Here is a 22,009-nt window from a genome sequence, read left to right on the forward strand (position 1 = left end):
CAGATTTGGAGGTAGCAGTGTTCCTTCTTAACTTAATTATCTGCTTAGAAAGAGAAAGTTATAGAATTTTACCTCCCCCAGCTTTTTTAAGGATAGGAATGACAGAGCTTCTAAGTACTTTACATGTCAGAGCTGAAACTATAAGTGCCTAAACAATGTGTTTTTTATATATTATTATATTTGGATATTTTGATCTATTTCACTTATTTATTTAAAGTGGTTTGCCTGTCAACTATTTTAATTTTTTTTCTATATGCTCAATGATGTCTTCTACGATTTATGAAAATTTTATGCATTGTTTTCAATTTGGTTTAATCTTTCATTTTTTTCCTCAGTCCTCCTCCTCTTCTTTCCTGTTCTTTCTGATATAACTGACCAGTGCTTACAACACAATGATGTACAGTGAAGATATATGTAGGGATTCTTGTCTGGTAGGATCTCAGAAGGAAACTGTCAATAGTTAACTCATATGTATCCATATTCTATGGACATTTTATAAATATCTTTGAACATCTAAAGACATTGCTTTCAATTCTTGTTGTGCCAAGTTAAAAAAAATATGAACAGATTTGAAATCATGTTTGTTTTTTAGTTTTTCCTACCTTGCTATCATGTGGTTTTATTTACCTTGGTAAAATAGATTATTTATTGTTTTATCTAGGTAAAATAGTTAGAGTGAATTTCAGAAATTGCAGTCCTTGAATAAACCCAAATTGAGCATGATTTTTTTATTTTCATGTACACTGATTTGAAATATCAACATTTTGAGTAGGGTTTTTGCATCTTTGTTCATGAGTGGGGTTGGTGCTTAATATTACTTTCTAACAATTTTCTTCTCATTTATATGGATGATATCATGTTTAGGCAGACCTCATAAAACAAATTGACTTATGATCAACTTTTAATATTCCATGTAAGAGTTTAAGACTGAGGTTACTAAGACTTAAAATATGTAGAATGATTTACAACTGAAGCCATCTGGGCCTGAATTTCCTTTGTGTGAAAGTTTTAATCACAGATTCAATTTTTAATAGACATATTTTTTATTTCTTCCTGTTTTCTTAAATATGTTTCAGTTAAATTTTTAAACTTACTGGCATAAATGAATAAAACACAATCTATGTTAATTATATCTCTAGGATCTGTGATCTGATATAATATTGTGAAACTTCAGTTGACTCTGTTATATGTTTACTGTTTCATACATTTCTGCTCATTTTTGTTCCATTTGAATATTTAAAAGTTTAATTTCTGTTAATTACCCAACTTTTATCAAAGTGGTTAGATCGTAAATTTATTTCAGCTCTTTATCTTTTTTAAATATTATTTTATAGCATTGAAGTATTAGCCTAGCTACATCTTACAAGTAATATCATGCTGAGTTTTCATAACCATTCACTTCAAATATTTTCTAATCACCATGGATATTTTCATTTTCTAAATATTCATTGGTTATTCAGAAGAGTATAATTTCCAAACCTATGAGAGTATTCCAGCTTTGTTTGGAGGAACTGATAACTTTGATTTTTATCATAATTTCCCAGAGGTCAGAAAGCATGTTTATATAATTTTAATATATTGAAATTCATTAAGATTTGATTTCTGGGTGAGAATTTGGTACATTACTGTCCATTATAAGGGTACAATACAGATTTAAGCATGCATTCTTGAGCTTTTACATTCTGATATAAATTAGTATTTCTTTCTAGTTTGTCAAGAATACAAAGATACTAAAACATTTAAATTGTAATCCTCTTTTGTTTTATATGATTTTTGTTGTGTATTGCAATTCTGTGTGAGTATTTCAAAACATAGGATATTATTATTGATATTACATTAAGTCAAAATTCCTGTAGATTTGCACACTAATTTACCTTTTTTCATTCTCTTACTTCTTCTTTCATCCTGAAATAAGAAGCTTCCATCAGCAATTATTTTGCCTTTGGCTATAATATTCCTTTGAACATTTTTTTTTTTTTGAACATTTTTAATAGTGCTGGTCTCGTGGCAAGGACTTCTCTCAACATTTTGTTTTGGTGATGGAATGGATTTATTATTTTTGCATTATATTTTAAGAAGCATTTTGATAGGATTGAAAAATTCTAGTTTAGCAGTTATTTCCTCTTGACAAGTTGAAGGGATTTTGTCATCTTCTTATGGTCATTGTTTTTATTTAAAAATTAGCTGTAGAGCATTATTCACAACTGCCAAATAATGGAAACAAACTGTGTCCATCAAAAGATGAATTTAAATAAAATATGTAATAGACATGCCATGGAATAATATCCAGCCATGAAAAGGAATGAAGTTTCAAACACTGCAACAACACAGATGAACCTTGAAGAGATTATGTTGAGTGGATCAAGCCAGATACAAAATGACAGATATTTCATGTTCTCAATGACAAGAAATAATTAGAATAAAGAAAATTCATAGTATTACAAAATAGGATACAATGGCTTGGGTAAGGGTGGAGGATAGAGAGTTAATTCTTTTTAAGTGTTACAGAATTTCTACTGGGCATGATGGAAAGGAATTGGTAATGGATGGAGGTGATGGTAACATAACGCTGTGAATGTGAGTGATACCACTGAATTATATATCTGACTGTTGTTAAAATGGAAAATTTTAAGTTGTGTATATGGTACTAGAATTAAAATCAAGTAAAAAATCCCTATGACTGAACTACATAAAGAGTCAACTCTAATGTAAACTATGGGCTAAATGTAGTTAATAATAAAATTATAATTATGCTTTCATCAGTTGTAACAAAGGTGCACATTAATGCCAAGGATTAATAGTAATGGAGGGGAGGTATAAGAGAAGTATGTATTTTCGGCACGAGTTTTCTGTAAATCTACAATTTATCAGATAAAAATTAGAAAAATATATTTTTGCTATAGATACTTGGTTGGTGTTTTTATGGGACAAATAATCTGTTACCCTACCTCTGGCTGCATTGAAGACTTCTCTTTATGTTTAGTTTTCAGTAGTTTTACGATGATGTACCTGAAAGTGGCTTCTTTTCTCTTTCTTTTTTGTGGCTGATAGTCTTTTGACTGTGTGCTTTAACATTTTTCAATAATTTTTAAACTTTCCCAGAAATTTTCCTTAAACTTTACTTTTTTTGAACTTTCTCTTTCTCCTTTCCTTTAGGTATTTAATTACACTTATTTTTGTTATTTTCATCATCTCTAATTTGACTCTCATGAATCTGTCATTTTTCTCCTTTGTTTTTCCTGCTTCATTATTCTGGATATGTCCTTTTGATCTATATTCTAGTTCAATTATTCTTTATTCAACTTTGTCTAAATTGTTATTTAATCTACATATATATGTAGATATAATATATATATATTTAATTCCAATTCCATATTGTTTTTAATTTATAGTTTTCATGTATGGTACAAACAATTCTATTTGCAGAAGACTCTAGCCCTCTGGAGTTTACACAATATAAACCTAATCCCTTAATCCCCTTGTATTGAGTGTGGGAGAGGCTGTGTATAGGATAGGAAATTCCTTTCCTCAATTGGATATAAGGAACATAAAAGGATTTTAAAGAGGTGATTAAGGCCTCAAATCAAATGACTTTGAGTTAATCAAACAAAAATGAGATTATCCTTGGCGGGACTGATATAACCCTGTAAATCCTTAACAGTTATTAGGCCATTCCTTGAAGAAATAAGTTGGGATTAAGTCATTCCTTGGCTGTCTTTGAAAAAAATTAGCTGCCGTACTTTCAAAAGGCTTGCATGGCAAGTTGACAACCCGAGGCCAACATTACGAGGTGAAATTGGTTCTTGCGGAACAGCTAGTAAAAAGTCTTGACTGTGGTACTAGACCAAAAAGAAAATGAATTCTACCAACAATTGGAGGAAGCTAGAAGCATATATATTGCCTAGTTGAGCCTCCAGATAAAGACACAGCCAGAAAAAAACACTTAATTTCAGGCTGTGAGACCCTGAACATAGAGCCCAGTTATAATATTTAGGACTCCTAATGTGTAGAAATAGTGAATAATAAATTTCTGTTAAGCACCTATATTTGTAGTAATTTGCTATTTAACAATATAAAAAACTAATATATGAAGTCTCTTCAAAATTCTCTCTTATACTTCTTTTTTATTAAATGTACTAATGAAAGTTTAGCATCTTAAATTTCTATTACCTGAGCACCTAAGCTTTGTGTGTTTGTGTGTGTGTGTGTGTGGGTTTGGCTTTTAAAAGGGCAAATTCATTAAGTTGCAAGTTTACAGTTCTAAGGCTATGGAAATGCCCCAATTAAAGCAAGTCTATAAAAATGTCCAAATTTAAACAAGAGCAAGAGTTTACCTTCACTCGAGAAAGGCCAATGACAGAGTTTCTCTTTCAACTGGAAACTCACATGGTGAACATGGCGAAGTCTGCTAGCTTTCTCTCCTGGCTTCCTGTTTCATGAAACTCCCCAAGGGTCAGTTTCCTTCATCTCCAAAGGTCTCTGGCTGTATGAGCACTCATGGTTCTCATAGGTCTCTAGATTTCCCCAAAATGTTTCCCCCTTTGAAAGGATTCCAGTAAGCAAATCAAGACCCACCTCGAATGGGTGGATTTACACCTTCCTCTGATCAAACGTTAATATCCACAATTGGATGTGTCACATCTCTGTGGAGAAAATCTAATCAAACTTCCAACCTACAGTTATTTAATGGGATTAAAAGAAAGGGCTGCCTCCACAAAATGGATCAGGATTAAAACGTGGCTTTTATAGGGTACATCATCCTTTCAAATCGGCACACCTACCCATCAAGATCATTTGGCCCTTGAAAGCCAAACATCTGGAGCTGCTCTAATCCACACAGTTGGCACCAACCACATGTGGTTTTTGAGCACTTGGAATGTGGACTGTACAATCTGAATTATGTAGTAAGGATAAAAAATATGAAAAAATACATAAAATATTTCAATAATTTTCATGTATTTATTACTATGGATTGAGATGATATTTTGGATAGCTTGGATTAAATAAAATATATTATTAAAATTAATTTTATCTGATGCACAGGTGGTTCAGTGGTAGAATACTCACCTTCCATGTGAGAGACCTGGGTTCATTTCTTGGACCATGCACCCCCCCAGAAAAATTTAATTTTATCTTTTTCATTTAACCCTTTAATGTGGCTAGTAAAACATTTAATATTAAATGTATGGCTTACATTTCATTTCTATAGGACAGCACTGTTCTAGAGAAAATCCTAAGCAATACAAATATTTTAGTGGGATCTAGCCATTTTCATTCTGTTCAACTTGTTAATTAAATGGATATCTGCCACAATTGTTTTATGGGGCCATAAACATTTAAAAGTTGAATGTAAATAAAAGAGATGCAGAGCTTTCAAACATATAAATGTAATGATCTTACCACTTAAAAAAAATAAAGCTATGTGAACTTTTCTCAGTCCTGGGAGGTGAGGTATATGTTCTAAACTGCCCAGTGTAGCAATTTTGCATTTAAAGTTATATGCTATTAGCTTATTGGTGAGAACTGGTTTTGTTACATAGGCAATGTGACAGTGGAAAAAAATAGTCTGCCTACTTTTGGTTCCTTGATGAATAGCTCTTAATTTGCAATCTTATTAAATCTGTAAACTTGTAAAGAGTTGGCCGCTTAAATTTATCTTAGTGGTATATTATGGCTTTATATTTGCAAGAGTTTCTGCTGATATTATTTAATGCCCATTTTGAGTCTTCTTATATCAGAATGTCTGAGAGCATTAAATTTTAAATCTTCTTAGGGCAATAATAAAGAAGTTGTTTAGTTGTATCTATTGTGAACCTAGTCAGAAACTGGCAGATTACATTTTAATTTGGAGAAATTGAATATTCTTAATTATGATATTGATACATGCTTTTAATTATTTCTTTCTTTTGATGTGCCTAAGTTATCCAGGAGTAGAGGAATGAAATGCCAACTTTTTTTTTTCACTACCAGCTGAAGAAGAAAAAGAAGTGGAGGTTTGGCAAAACACAAACATAAGCAGGCCAGGGATGTAATGTTTTCAGTTATGTCCAGAAGACTCACTCTGTCGGAAATATGTTGGTATTGGAGAGTTTTCCTTTTCATGGTTGAAACAAAATAACACAGATCCATAGGCTGTTACTGAGCTGCAAAAGCATAGATCACAAAGGCATGTGTTTTACAAAAAAAAAGTTTTAATATTCTCAAGTGAAATGAGTAGCCTGAGACACAAAGTCATAAATTAAATTAAGTAATTGCATTTTTCTGCATGTGAAATGCCTACAACTCTGACCTTCTACATTTCAATCCAGTCATGTTGTACTTTCCAAAATTATCTTTACTGTGCCAAAGTATCTTTATACAGCATGTACATCAACCTTATTCCATTTCTTACCCTTCTCAGTTCAGAATGTTCAATTCTAAGCAGTTTTGTTACCTGTATTTTATTTTGGATTTACAGACATAGCCTCACTTCTTGTATGCCTGATTATTTTTTATTGTTCCAAAATCTTAAATGAGAAATAGCATTCATTCTCCAGAGAACCTTTACACTTGTCCATTAGAGCCAGTAAGTTTACCACACCAACAATCTTAGATCAATTTTTTCTAATCAGGGATTGAAATGGTTCTCAATTAAACATTAGTCTTCCTGAAAGCTAGTCTGTTTCTGATTCAACCTTATTCATAAGCCATGATCCTTCATAATCACAATGGAAAGCAGGGGGCTTAACAGGGTTTCTCTTTATTGGTATACAGTGAATTCCAATTTTTTTCATAATCTCTTTTCTGTCCTCAAACTACTAATTTCAGGGATTGGCCATCACTTTCTGAAGAACATTTCTTCTCAATGCTGGATACATATCCTTTATTGCACCTTGTATCTGCAATTCAACACTATGTTGGAAGTTCCCCAATCTTTTCATATTTTTGATCCATTGTCCAGTTTTTAAAGATTGTTTTCCAGACACACTGTAGCCAGAAGAAAGGGTAATCTTCCATTATTTGAAAATAATTTCCAAATACAATCAGCTTGGTTCAAACTCCATCCTTCATGATAACATCAGATTGTCAGGTAATTTTAAGTAATTTTCCAAATATTTACTATTGTTGCATGTCTGTTAGAAGAATGGATATAAAGTTGGGAAAGTGACTTACAGATCAAATATAGAGTAAGTTAATTTAACACAAAAATAATTATAATACTATAACTAGAACCAAACTATATGGATGTGGCTACACAAGGAAGGGATAGCAGCAACAGTTAACTACCCAGTCTCCAAGACATGCTCCACTTTCCATAGTATCCCATGAAAAGGAGATATGATGTATCACTGAGAGAAACCCTTGCCATTTTCATAGCAATTTTTTAATTTTCTGATCATTGTTCCACCTCCTACCAAACTGTTTTACTAATTCTGACTTTATGCCTGCCTATAATAACTCCCACAGTTTTCTTGCTGATTGCTGAGAAAGTAAACAAAAGGGTTATTTCTTGGGGTTCACTTCCTAGATATTCCGTCCTATTAAAGTAGCTTTACAAGTACTGGAGACTTTTTTGCATCAAATATCTCAGTATCCTGTGGTCTTTATTATGTCACTTAACTTTCTTTCTCAAAATCTTCACTTTCTTCTCCCTCTCTCTTTACTTCTTTTACTTTTCCCTTTTGCTTTCTTGCATCCCTTTATTTTTCTATTTTATAGGCCAATTTTCTTAAGAATAAAATGAAGTAACCAGCCATTAATACTACAAGAATTTTAAGGTTGTAACTCTTATTTGGATAAAAATAAAATCAGGTCAATATGTGGTCATAAAATTGACATTTTTCCCCCTCAGTGCTTTTTTTTCTTTTTTTTTTTAAAAAAAAAACATGTCTTAGTAACTAGGCTCTGGTTTGATAGCTTAGATTGCTGTTCAGTTTTAGATGTCAATATGGTTCAAAATATCTTTTTTGACACTTTTCCTTCACAAAGTTTTATAGTAAATAAATGGGCTAAGAATATTAAAAATACAGTTTATAGAAAAACTTGGAATTTTGCAATATTTATCATTATGAGACTGCCATTCTTCTTGATTTTATTATATGTATTTTTCGTAATTTTTTTCCTTTAAGAGCTTAGTTATCTTCATTTTTAAAACACTATCACCTTTTTGTCATTCTTTCTTAGAATAGAATTGATCCCCAAGGACATATACCTAAAAACTCTTGTCATTCTCTCAAAAATCAATGGTAAGATGACAATAAAATACAACATCACATCTCTGGTTAGATCCTGGAAGAGAAATATATATTATTAAAAAACTAGTGACATTTGAATAAAACCTGCACTTTCGTTATTGGTATTATAGTGATACTACAGTACTAGCTTTTATAAATGCACTGTACGATACTACCATTAGCAGAGGCTGAGAGAAAGATATAAGGGCAGTTTTTAATAATTTAGCAAATCTTTCTAAATCTAAAAAATATTTCAAAACTAAATGTTTAAAAAATGTATGTCAAGCAATTATTGAACCTATAACTAAGGGTTCCATTTGATGAGATTACAAATTGGAGACTAAATTGACCATATACAGGGCCTGAATTCTTCATATTACTGATGAACTGTTTTGATTAATTTATGTCCTTATATTTTCTTAAAAGTTCATGATAAGTTCGTTAAATATTTAAATTTGTAGTGTTTAATAGAGCATTATTCATTAAGTTGGAATTATTTTTCTCATTACCAAAATATATAGAAAGGAAATCCTTTTATGGGTTTAAACCAGACAATGATCTTTAATTGGAATTCATAATTTTGATATTCCTATAAAAGTATAATGACTTTCAGTCAAAAATACTTAATTATTTATTATAATATCTTAACTTTTTTAGTTTCCTCCAAAATTTTCAGTTTAGGTTTAGGTTTTTTTTTGGTATACTGTATGACAGTCACATTTTGTTATTTTTCCATGTGAGTGTCCCATTATTGCAGCACCATTTGTTGAATTTTTGGTTTGTTTGCTTGTTTTTTCTTTGTTTCTTTTGCTTGTTTGTTTTTTTTGGGAAGTGCATGGTCCAGGGGTCTAACCTGGGTCTCCTGCATGGCAGGAGAGAATTCTACCACTGAACTATCCTTGAACTCCCAGGTTTAGTTTTAATTATTCCCAAGAAAACCCAGGTAGGTACACTGAAGTGATGTTTTACTTACAAATTGTAATTACTCTTAGTGGTGTATCTTACAGTTTTTTTTTTTCCTATTATGACATATTGTAACAGGTCATCATCTACTTTATTTTCTCTTTGTACCAATGGACTTCAAAGTTTTATGAACAAACTGTAAATCACTTTGTCACCTCAAATAATCATTTATGTATGAAATTAGAAATTTAAAAGAAACAATAATTTAGGGTGGCCGGAAAAATAGCTCTGTTAATGCTTCTGGGAAATTTCCTCATCAAAATTATTATCATCTTCTTTGGATAAATGAACCCTCTTGGACTACAGGCACTCTTCTTTGTGATCCCTTTTTTTGATCAAACATTGTGAAGAGCTGGCCTAATATAGTTGTACTGCATTTCAACTTACCTTTTTTAATGCCATTAGATTTTTTCTATGATGTATTTTTATTGCCTATCAATATCCTCCACATTGAGCCAGATTAATTCTACCATTGCTCCTTACCACCATCATTCTACAGCTATGTTGCTATGACAATGGATGATGATAATGATGATGTCAACATCAACCATCTACTATCTAATATAGATTAATTATAGAGCATATATTATGGATGGTATATTCCCTCTTCCTCCTTTTCTGCCTCCGCTGGTTTTAATCAATCATTTATATAATTCTAATTATTCTTCTGTCTTAGCATGTCAATAATAATAATTTATCTAAAAATATTTTAGTGGTTGCCCTAAAATCCACATTATACATTCACAACTAACCATAGTCCTCTTTCAAGAAACATTATATTACTTCAAATGTGGTATAGGTATATTCCCAATTCCTCCCTGCAACCTTATAACATTTCTGTCATTCATTTTACTTATGCATATGATATAATTCCTCAAATGTTGTCACCATTATTGCTAAACAAAGAATCGCCTATTTGATGGATTTAGAATGAGACTTCTAAAATAGCTTGACATTGAGTTATTCCTTCTTTGATGTTCTCCCTTTCTTTATGTAGATTCAAGTATCTGACCCATATCACTGCCTTCCTCCCTGAAGAAGTTCTTTTAACATTTCTTACAGGGTGAGTTTCTGGTGGTAATGGAGCCCTTCAGTTTTTGTTTTCCTGAAGAGGTCATTATTTCTCCCTTATTTTTGAAGGATAATTTTTCTCTACATTGACTTGTGTGGTTTGTGTGTTTACCTCACTATTTTTTAACACATTAAAGTTTTAACACATTGAAGAAAGAAAATGACAATTTGTGTTCACACCTCATATGTTAAAAATTAACAAAATTCTCTCACAACTGGTTACCATCTCTTAATTCCATTTCAGGAATGAAAGAATTCTCATCTCATATTTATTCTCAAACCCATTTGCTATTATCTTAACTTGAAATTGATGGGGCCCCTATGAAGGTGAATAAGGAAATACTTGTCCCAGGAAGGATGTGGGCGTATTTTGAAATATCTTACCTCCTGGGAAGTCCTTAAGTTAAAGTGTTCTATTATTTCCTACATCTCAGTATACATCTCTTAGTAAAAATGGATAACTACTGAGTGATTAAGGAAAGGATTAAATGAATGATCATTCATGCTCTCATAGCCTGTTGAGAAATTTTATAAAAAATATTTCCTAAACTATACTAATTTGAAGTAGAGATGAGATATTCCCTTCTGAGAAAAGTAAAATATATTTATTTCACCCCCACATGTAAGTGTTAAAATTACAATTTAAATTTCAGGCTGTCAAGTTCTAGATTAGACAGTACTAAATTGTCATGTCTATTAAATTTTCTCCTAAAAGAACCTCTCTGAGAAAATGACATACAACTTCATCTAAAGAAAAAAAAAAAACTGATATAAAGAAGTCATTATGATTACTTGTATCCAAACCCAAAGTTTTAGAACAGAAAAGACATCTAAATTGAGCATGACTATTTATTGAGTTACTGCTTTTCAAATATGCAATGTGTTTTTCTAGGTAGAAGCGAGAAGGAGTTCAGAACAGTATATTTTCACTCTTGAGAAAACAGCACTTTTCCTTGATTGGTTAAAGAATTTTAATTACATGTGAATTTGCTCTTCAACATATTTCTAATATGTGTTACAGCAGGATAATGTGGATGCTCCATTTCAGCTCACAGACATGCAAGCAGCCTAAAAAAAGCTGATCGTAGTTTTCATATCTATGTACTACATGTTGGTATGTTTCCACTGGCAAAGAATCCTAGGATTTCATCAAATAAATATAAAATGATCCATTATATGAATAGCCATGAAGACTGGCTTAGGGGAGAACTTATTTTACATTATGAGCCTAGAAATATAATAAAGCAAAAACTTAACCATTAATTTTAGTATTACTGAGACTCTGAAAATTACGGATTGTTTGCATAACATTTCAAGAGAAAAGGAAGGAGAATTGCCCACGTCAAAATATTTGTTTGGAGTTGTATACATAACTGAAGGCAAAAGAACCTACATAATTGTTACTAGACTAGAAAAAAGACATCTTTATTTTAAGACAGTAATTACAAAAGTTTTACAGAGAGCAAAGTTAATGTTTCAGATAAATATATGGCTAAGCAAAGAGGATCTTAAATTGGATGCCAAATTACCTGGCTTAAGAAAAAAAGAAGTAGTTATTCATAGGACCTACAATTGAAAAAGTGCAGAAAATAAGATAAAAAAATAGGAGGAAAACAACAGTAAGAAAAGAAGGAAAAGAAGAAAGAGAAGGTCGTATATATATAATAGGAAATTAGTTCCTACTTCCTAAAACTGGGACAGAGATATTTTTAAATGAATTTGTTGAATATTCCCATTTTTAAATACTTAAATTATTGGAGTGAAAATGCTTCTATTTTCACAGAATAGCCTTAATTTCAACCGAAACCTTCCAAAAAATTGGATATAAATAATTAAAATTAAAATAGAATTAAAAAATAAAAGATTAAACTATGCCATACTTACTTCCTTACAAATGCACTGGCAAATACATTCCTCCTAATAAGAAAGTGGCTTCTAATTAAATAGCACTTGTACATACAGAGGTTCATTTCCCTTGAATGCACAAAGAGAGGGTCATGGGGAAAAGGTAAGGAGAATAGAATGTTACCTATTCTACTATATTAGTTATGGTTTTTCAGGAAACAGAACTAATACATTATAAGTATAATGGGATTTATTTTAGAAATTGGCTCACGTGACTACGGGTATAGGCAAGTCCAAATTCTATAGAGCAGGTCACTAACTGGTTACTCCAGTGAAGGTTTTTAGTGAATTTCCCAGGAGAAGCTGGCTGACTAAAGTAGACATGGAAATTCTCCCTTCAGATTGCTGAAAGAGTCAGTTCTCCCTTTAAGGCTTTAACTTATCAGATGAGACATTCATTGCTGAAGGCAAAACTCTTAGTTGATTGTAGATGCAATCACCCACAGATGTAATGAGCTTACTCATCATTTAAATCCATGAAATTTTCTCAGAGTAACAATCTGGTCAGTGCTTGCTTTACAGAGCAACTGTACATCCTAAGCTAGTCAAGTTGACACATGTACTTAACCATCACACTCCATGCCTTGTCAAACTTGCACCTGTACTCATCTCCTTGAACCATACTTAAGTTCTAAATAAAAACAGCACTCATATTTTTGTCTAGCATAACTCACCAGTCCTGCATACAACTGGAATGCACTAACTCTATCCCTAGAAGAGAGTGAAAGCCCTTCTTATATTCACTCTTAAACTTGATATTCTTTAATGGAAGACTATGATATAATCTTAATACAATTTATATTATATGATAAGGGGATAAGGGGAAAGAAAAAATATATTTGCTTAATGTATATATATACAAATATATTCATAACAAAATGAGATTGTATAACCACTTAGTCCTTATTTCTGTAACTTGTCATATGGCCATGGCTTGTATTTATAATTACATTCTTCCACTACTTATTCCATATTTCCTTTACCCCAGCACCTCAGTTGGTCATGGTTCTTTTCATTGTGACACAAACCTGCACTCCTGAAGTTTCTGGGTAAATGATAGTCCTGCATGGATTGGATTGTTGCAGCTTCCCAACGATTTTAATCGCAAGCACACTAGTACTAAGAGATGCCCTAGGGAGTCTCCTGTATTCCAGGCAAACTCTTCTTTACCTGTATTGTGTAATTCCAGTTCTATCTCCCCTTGATAGTTCAGATCAATCTCTCCAGCCAGAACCATAATCCCCTTCTTTGCCTGTTGATTCAGAAGCATGAAAAGCCCAATGTGACCAGGTGGCAGTCTTAATATCCAGTTCAATGAAGGAAGTACTATTCCTTTCAGAACTAAGACCTTAAGCAAAGCTTAAGGTTTTGAGGACATGAAGCAAATATTTTTCTAATGAGTCATTAGGGAAAATAATGACATTGTGCCACTCCAATTTCCACCATTTGACTTCTGGACCCATGGATCCTGGCTACCGGAGAAATAATATCATAGCTTGGACACTAATTTAGATCATACCCAGTTTCCTATGGAACATTGCCCCAGCCCTGATAAGTATTGTCATTTCAGCTAGGTAGTAATTGAGTCTTCAAAAGGCCATATCATAATTCTAGCAATCAGGCTGCTTCAGGATCATGAGGAATCTAAGACCAGTGAATTCTATGAGCATATGTCCAATACCATACTTCATTTCTGTGCTGTAGGTTCTTTGATCAGAAGAAATGCTGTGTGGTATACCATGAGAAGTGATTAAGCCCTGAATGGTAGGTTTATCAGTAGCATTGCAGACAGAGAAGGCAACTCCATTTCCAGAGTATTTGTTTATTATAATTAGAATAAAATGCAGTGATGTAAGTGGTCCAATATAATCAATGTGCCACCAAGTAGCAGGTTGAACACCTCAGAGAATGGTGTCTGTTGGTGTCTGCTGCTGGCAGACTAAGCTCTTAGCAGTGGCAATACCCAGGTTGGCCTTGGTGAGCATAAATTCATGTCTCTGAACCCATGTATAAGCTGCATCCCTATCAACATGGCCACTTTGTTTATTATCATAACGGGCAATGAAAGGAATGACTAGAGAAAGAATCTGACTTGTATGTCTAGAACAAGTTATAATATCCACTTGAATATTAAAGTTGTCTTCTGCTGAAGTCACTCTCTGGTAAGCATTGAGAGGGGACAGACATATCTTCATGTTTTTTGCCCTCTCAGAAAGTTCTATATACATAACTCTCCTCCAGATCTCTCAATCAACAATTTTCCCATTGTGTTCCTACCGACTCCCTCATCATCTGGTGAAACCGTTGGTCACAGCCCAATAAGAATGCGTATGCATATGCATCTCCAGCTATTTCTCCATACAAGAAAATAAAAAGAAAAGAACAACCAGGTGCACTTCTCAAAATTCTGCCTACTGATAGGATTTTGCTTGACCACTGTCTTTCATGGACATCTCAGAATGGGGCTGTAGTGGGCCAGCTGTCTACTTTTAGATGGTATCTCTATATCATGCAATCATTTTTAAATCAAACCTGTGGTTTCTATTCATCAGTCAATTGATCACAAGGAACTCCTGAAGAGGTGATAGTTGTACGGTGGGAAAGAAGATAATGTGGCTGGAGTGGGGGCTATTGAAATTTGGTTCATTTCCTCATGTAACTTATTTGTGTGCTCAGGGCCTGCTTGAGTCCAATATTGTATGTATTGCTTCCATTTGATGATTTAATAGCCCATGGTTAGATCTTTGGTCTATACCAAAGGCCAGTAACATTCCAAAACTGTTTCTCAAAATTGACTAGGTGTCTGCAGAGAATGGCAATGTTTCAGCAAAATCCTAAGAGTTTGTGCTGTGGTGCTTATATAGGGACCTGCCAAAGGCTCCATGCAACATCTCCAAACAGGATTTGCTATTGTAATTTACAGCATCATTGGATCTATTGGATTATTTGAACCAAGAGGTAGAGCAGATTACACATTAGTTTAGCCATGTTGCAAAGCCTCCTCATGTTCTTGTACCCATTCAAAATTTGAGTTACTTGGGAATTGCTGTAGTATAACACCAAGTTGAAGGATATGTTGCTCTAAACTCCAAGAGGTCAAGTAGGAATTGTGTCTCTTTTATGACAATAGGAGGATCCAAATGTAACATCTTACTCTTCATCTTATAAGTGGTATTTCAAAAAAAAAAAAATTAAGAGGTCTCATACCCTATACCATTGTAAACCTAGATATTTCATTGAGTTGAAAGGCCCTTTAATTTTTGTTGGATTTGTCTCTTTCCTTTCATGTGCAAACGATTTATTAATCACTTTAGAGTAGCTGTTAGTTGTTGTTCACTATGTCCGATCAATTTGATTTCATCAGTCTAATGGACCAGTGTGATATCTCCTGGTAGAGAAAAGTGATCCAGTTTTCTGTAGGTATACCCCTAATATAGGACAGTGAAGATGGGTTGCTGGTCTTGCAAGCTGAAATCAATATGTTTCTGGTGCCTTTACTAAAATACATTGAGGGAAAAGTATTTGCCTGGTCAATAGCTGCATGCCAGGTACCAGGCAATGTGTTGATTTGCTCAAGCAATGATACTACATCTGGAACAGTAACTGCAAGTGGAGTCACCACCTCATTAAGTTTATAAACAACCACTGTCATCCTCCCAAGATCCATTTGTTTTCTGTGCAGGTGATTAGAATTGAATGGAGATATGGTGGGAATCACCATCCATTCATCCTTCAAGACTTGGATGGTGGCACTAATCTCTGCAATCCCTCCAGGAATATAATACTGCTCTTAATTTATTATTTCTCTAGGTAGAAACAGTTCTAGTGGCTTCCACTTGGCCTTCCCTATCATAATAGCATTCATTCCACAAGTCAGGGAACTAAGATGGGGATTTTCTCAGTTGCTGAGTATGTCTACATTAATTTTGCATTCTGAAATTTCAGAAGTAACCACAGAATGGCTTCAGAGCCCCAGTGGGCCTGCTGTGAGATGGATCTGAGTTAGAACTCAGATGATCATCTGATGTCCATTAACCCCTATTGTGACAGGCAATTAAATCCTGCCACTTGGCTTTTGTCAACATGGAATCTGACCACTCCCATTGTGTTTAGGGATCCAAGTTCAGCGACAGAATTCCTACAGTAATATATGACGTACAAAGAAGAGGAACCAAAAAGCTCTTCAAGGATTATGGAGTTGGTCTTACAAATTTGTTCCTCAGAGTTCTGGTGAAATATGTACCCTCTGGACATTCTTGGGGTGAGTGAGCAGGTCTTATATCATGAGTACACTCTAATATTGCAGTCTCTCTAAGACTTTAGATCCCCCTCATTTATATTGCACCAGGACAGTTCTGGCATTGCAACTTCAAGTAATGTAGGCCACTTTTCGTTCTGTGCTTCAGTGAATCACCTGAACAAACTGTGAGAGCCATTTCTAACCCTTTGAACTAAAACATTAAATTCAGAATCTGTGCTTAGTGGGCCCATATCAATAAACTCAGCTTGTTCCAACTATGTTCTTTCCAGTATTATTCCACACAGTTACTGTCGATTCCCACACATATTTCCCTGATTTCTGTCTATATAAAATGAAAAAGAAAAAAAAACAACACGTAATTGATTTGGGCCATGGCACACTTTCTCATGGTCACATTTTGCAAGTCATTTTGGAATTTGTTGAGACTTCCATCTGGTTATAGGTTTGGACAAAAAAGGGGATGGTGGGAGTGGGTCATGAGAGGAATTGGCTATGCCTTGCAAGCTAACTACCTAGGGCATTCCATTACAGTCATCTGGTGAAACGTGTGGAGGATATTTCCTTCAGATAAGGTGCCTACAAGTTTATCAAGTACAATAGGCTTAATTCCCTCAGGTGGAAGTTGGATGGTTGGTACCTCAGGGCAGACTAGTATTAGGGTAGGTGATTCCACAGGCAGGCCATTAAAGGATTTTCTGGAAAGAAGACTCAGCAGGATCTTGGGTTTCACTATCCCCACAAACATCACTATCAGCCAGTATGTCCCAATTACAATCTTCAGGATCCCATTCCTTTCCAATCAGCACCCTCACATTAACAGCAAACACCTTTCAAGGTAGTGAATTCAAATTATGTTGCAATTCAGCCACTCACACAATGAGAATCTGAGTCTGGTTTTTAGAAATCTCAATTCTGTGATTACAAGAAATGAGATTTTGTTTCAGAACATAAAGAAACTTTTGTGACCTTCATGTGACACTTAAGCTGGGAATTTGAAGCATTGAGTTCATTCTTTTCCTTAACAATGATATTCAGAGAATTTAAGCACAGCCAACCAACATCACTATACATTTTACCTCTAAAAAACTCTGTTAATTTATTAAGTGTGCTGCTACCTAGAGCCTTATTTTTTTAAGTAGCAGAATCCAATGGTGATATTACACATATCTCTATAGCCAATATATGGCATGACTATGAGTGTGCCAAGTTAATAATTGGAAATGGAGTTATTAGTGTCTTTGAATCTAGCTAGATTAGAGCACCAGTCCCCTGAACCCTAAAATCAATTTGGAACATATCACCCTTAAGATACTTTTTCATAAGAACCATTTCCAGTAGCAAATTTGAATTAGTTAGGACTTTCCAAAGAAACAGAGCTGACAGGATATATATAATATCCTATTAGGGGTATATGTGTGTGTGTGTGTGTGTGTGTGTGTGTGTATCCTTCAGAGACTCACTGGATCCACTGTGAGATGGACCTGAGCTAAAATTCAATCCATCACCTGCCCCCCGTAGGCCCTTACTGTGACTAGTGATTAAGTTCTTCCACACACACACACACACAGGCACATGTAAAGATTATGAAATTTATTATAGTAACTGGCTCATGCAAGTCTGAAGCAAGGCAATCTTAATTACATAGGGCAGACCTCTACCTGGGATCTATGAGGAAGGTTTTCAATGAATTACCCAGGATAAATTTGATGGCAGAAGTAGAGATGGAAATTATTCCTTCTAACTATTGAAATCATCAATTCTTCTTTTAAAACCTTCAATTGATTGGGTGAAACATTTTTCATTGCTGAAAGCATCTTTCTCAGTTTATTTTAGATATAAGCAGCCATGGAAATAGACAATTTACTAATGATTTAAATCTATGACATAGATTACAGTTACAATCAGGGAAGTTTTTGCCCGACCAAACAGCTGGACAACATAACCTAGCCAAGTTGATATGTAAACTTACTAATCACACTTATAGAACAGTATTTCCTGAAAACTTTCCATGTATCAAAACCGTCTGGGTACCTTATTAAATAGTAGGTGTTTTATTCAATCACCAGGGATTTTGATTTAGTGAATTTAAGGTGGGGACTCTGGGATTTGAAATTAAAAAAAAATACTTCAAGTGATTTTGATGTAGGTGGTACAGGAAACGTATTTTGAGAAATCCAGAGACATTAGGGCTCCAGTCACAGTGACTGAGCTGGTGGAAAGATCCTGAGTTGAACTGAGAACTATTTCATAGTGAAATGAAAAAGTAGAATAGGTGCTATTTGGTCATGATAGTTCAGCAATCCTACCCAAAACAAAGGTATTGTGCTTAAAACCCATGCTGACTATCTCTTCTTTTAATGGTCCTATCACACTTTACCCTAAAAGTTTAAATAAATAAAAGATAGATTTGCTTTGATATAGTAGGTAAGTAGTAGATTGAAGAGGAATTTTGAATGATTCTGAATTCAGTTTAACATTTCCTAGAGAAAAACAGAGGCAAAAGAGAAACAATTAGAATTGATAGTTCTGAAAATCTGATATATTGTATCCAGAGTAAAGATATATAATTTAAGTGTTAGAATAGTTTTGCTTTCAAAACATGTCATTTTGAAGAACGTTTTTAATCAAGTTTATTAAAACAATATTCCACTTGATATACTTTACTTCTGGAATTTTAAATTTTAATGTGACAGATATTAATCCATGTTAAAGAACCAATCACATTGAAACATACCACATGAAGCATTTTCTTATTTTATTACATCTTATTTCATGAAATAATTTCTTATATCTTCTGATATTTAAAGCAGCATAAGTAAAAAGAGAATGCTGCTCTAAATTTTATTAAAAAGTATGGCATCTATTGCCATTGATATCCCTGATTTTACAGTAGTGTCTGTGATGACAGCAATAGGAAATTACATGGCTGTTTGATGTTTAATACAATGTATATATTTGTAGATTTTAATTTACCAAGTGAGAAGCCTCCGGAGTACTGCAATGGAAAATTACAATGAGCCAGTTTATAGCAAAATTGTAGATTCCCTCATAGGGTAAGGAAGAAAAGCACACACACACACACACACACACACACACACACACACACACACAGTGAGAGCATGCGTTCATAATTAGTAGTAAATGTGTTAGGGACACATTACCTTAGTTTTCAAAAGGTAGCCCAAAATAGTTATAAAACAACTCAAAATGCTCATTCTGTTTGATTGAACAACACATCAAGTCAACTTGAAAGACATGAAAACCGAGCTGTGGATTGAACAGCAGCAAGATATGAAAGAGATCTTCAACATTAGGCTGCTATGCACTGGTATCCATGAGAGAAATAGCAGTGTAAATTTCCAGCAATAAAGGACATACAAATCTTCCTTGAACCATCTCTTAACACTTAACTAGTGTTATTGCTTGTAGTGGTTTGAAATGGTCATGTACCCCATAAAAACCATGTTCTTCTAATTTGATATTATGGGAGTAAGCACTTTGTTGGATGGAAACTTTTGATTAGGTTGTGTCCATGGAGATGAGGCCAACTCAATTCAAGATGAGTCTTAATCTTTTCACTGGAGTTCTCTAAAACAAAATAAAAGAAAACATACAAGAGCTGAGAGGTGAGAAAGAGAGCAGAGAGATGAAATCAAGACACAGATATTTGGAGATGCTAAGACATGAGACCCAGAGTTTGCCCTAGAGAAACTAAGTGAGGATCCGCAGATGTTTAGAGATGAAGTCACTGGAAACAGTTTCCAAAATAGCCTTTCCTCAGAGGTAAGGTATGTTTATCTGGATTCTTTAGTTTGGACATTTTTATGGCCTTAGAACTGTAACTTCTAACTTAATAAATTCCCTTTATAAAACACAATCCAATTTTGATATATTACATTCCATCAGCTTTAACAAACTGAAACAAATTTAGCACCAGAGAAATGGACTTCTGTGAGATGCAAATACAAAAAATATTGCTGAAACAACTTTATAAGTGGCTAATGGGAAGATTCTAGAAGAATTCTGAGATGCTTGATAGAGAAGGTCTAGATCATTTGAAGAGGCTGTTGGTAAAAATATGGACTGTAAAGATAATGGTGAATTACATTATTGTGAACTGGAAGATGAGCAATCCATGTTGTAGTGGCAGGGAATTTGGAAAACTTGAGTGCTTGTGTTAGATGGGATGGAGAATTTGAAAGCAATGCGCTGGGATACTTAGGAGAAGAGATTACCAAACTAACTATGAAAAATACAGCCTGACTTCTCCTTGCAGCATATATAAAATGCAATAGGAAAGGGATAAACTGAGAAATGGATTACTGAGGACAAAGAAACCAAGCACTAGGTTTAGAAAATTCTGAGCATTTGGAATGAGTACCCAGAGAATAGTTCCCTATGTGAGAATTTAACTAAACGTGGCACCATCAGCCACTTCAGCACAAGCCAGGATTGTAGATGGAGCTACCCAGAAAGGATTTGTGGAAAGTCCTATTGTTTGATGATTGCAATCCCTGAACACAACATGGAAAACTGACAAGAATTATGTGAGATCTGTATAAATGGAACCACTGCCTCTCTCGACTGAAAAATACAGAAAAGGAACAAACTGAAGGAAACATTATTTCAGAGAAAGAACGGGTTTAGAGCCAGGATGCTTCATGCCAGCAGAGCAGATCCACTCATGTGTGGAGAGGGTGAGTTTGCCCCAGAGGCAGAATGCTGTTGGAAAAGTGTTGCTGCCCTGGGCCACAGAAAGGGAGGAGCACATTCCCTGGGGATTGTGGAAAACATGGCTACTTCCCAACCATTCTAAATGGATTGAGTGTGTGCGCCAAAGATTGCAGAGAATTCAGGTGTAGCCCAGAAATTTTGAAGAGGGTGAGGCTGAGAAGTTTTCTCCCTAAAGCTCCCCAAAGATGCAATCCTCATCCCACTGTTTGCAGAGATTGACTGTGCATAAGCAACAAAGGTAAGGGTGGGACTTCTACTCTCAAGCTTCTTGTTAGTAATAGTCACTAATATTTAGATGGGACATCCCTATTTGCAAAGCACTCCTACCTTGTTTTCTCATAGACAGACACATACACACACATACTTCATATTGATTCACACATATTCTGCAGATGTCAGCTTTTAGCTCCTCCTCTGAAAAGACTGAGTTAAATGTTTAGTGGAGCCTTCAATAGCACTAAGCTCCTACATCATCACAGCAGTTATGTCCCTATTATCTCTTTGCCAGCTCAGCAAGATCTTTTGAAATTTGATGACAGAAACTATAGCAACCTGCCTTCCATATCAAAAGTGATCAGTAATTTCTTTATATTTATTTTAATTTAACTGTGTACAAAAACTATTTTTTTCTTCTATATTAGAGAAGTTGCATGTATACAGAAAAATAATGGATAAAATTTAGTCTCCATATGCCACTCTATTATTAACAACTTGCATTCATGTAGTACATATGCTACAATTCATGAAAGAACATTTTTATAATTGCACTATTAATTAGCCCATCATTTTACATTGGGATTCACTATTTATGTTATACAGTCCTATGAATTTTATAAAAATCCTGTTTCTAGTAATGTATCTA

The sequence above is a fragment of the Tamandua tetradactyla genome, chromosome 19 (genome assembly GCF_023851605.1).
Source record: "Tamandua tetradactyla isolate mTamTet1 chromosome 19, mTamTet1.pri, whole genome shotgun sequence".
Taxonomy (NCBI): domain Eukaryota; kingdom Metazoa; phylum Chordata; class Mammalia; order Pilosa; family Myrmecophagidae; genus Tamandua; species Tamandua tetradactyla.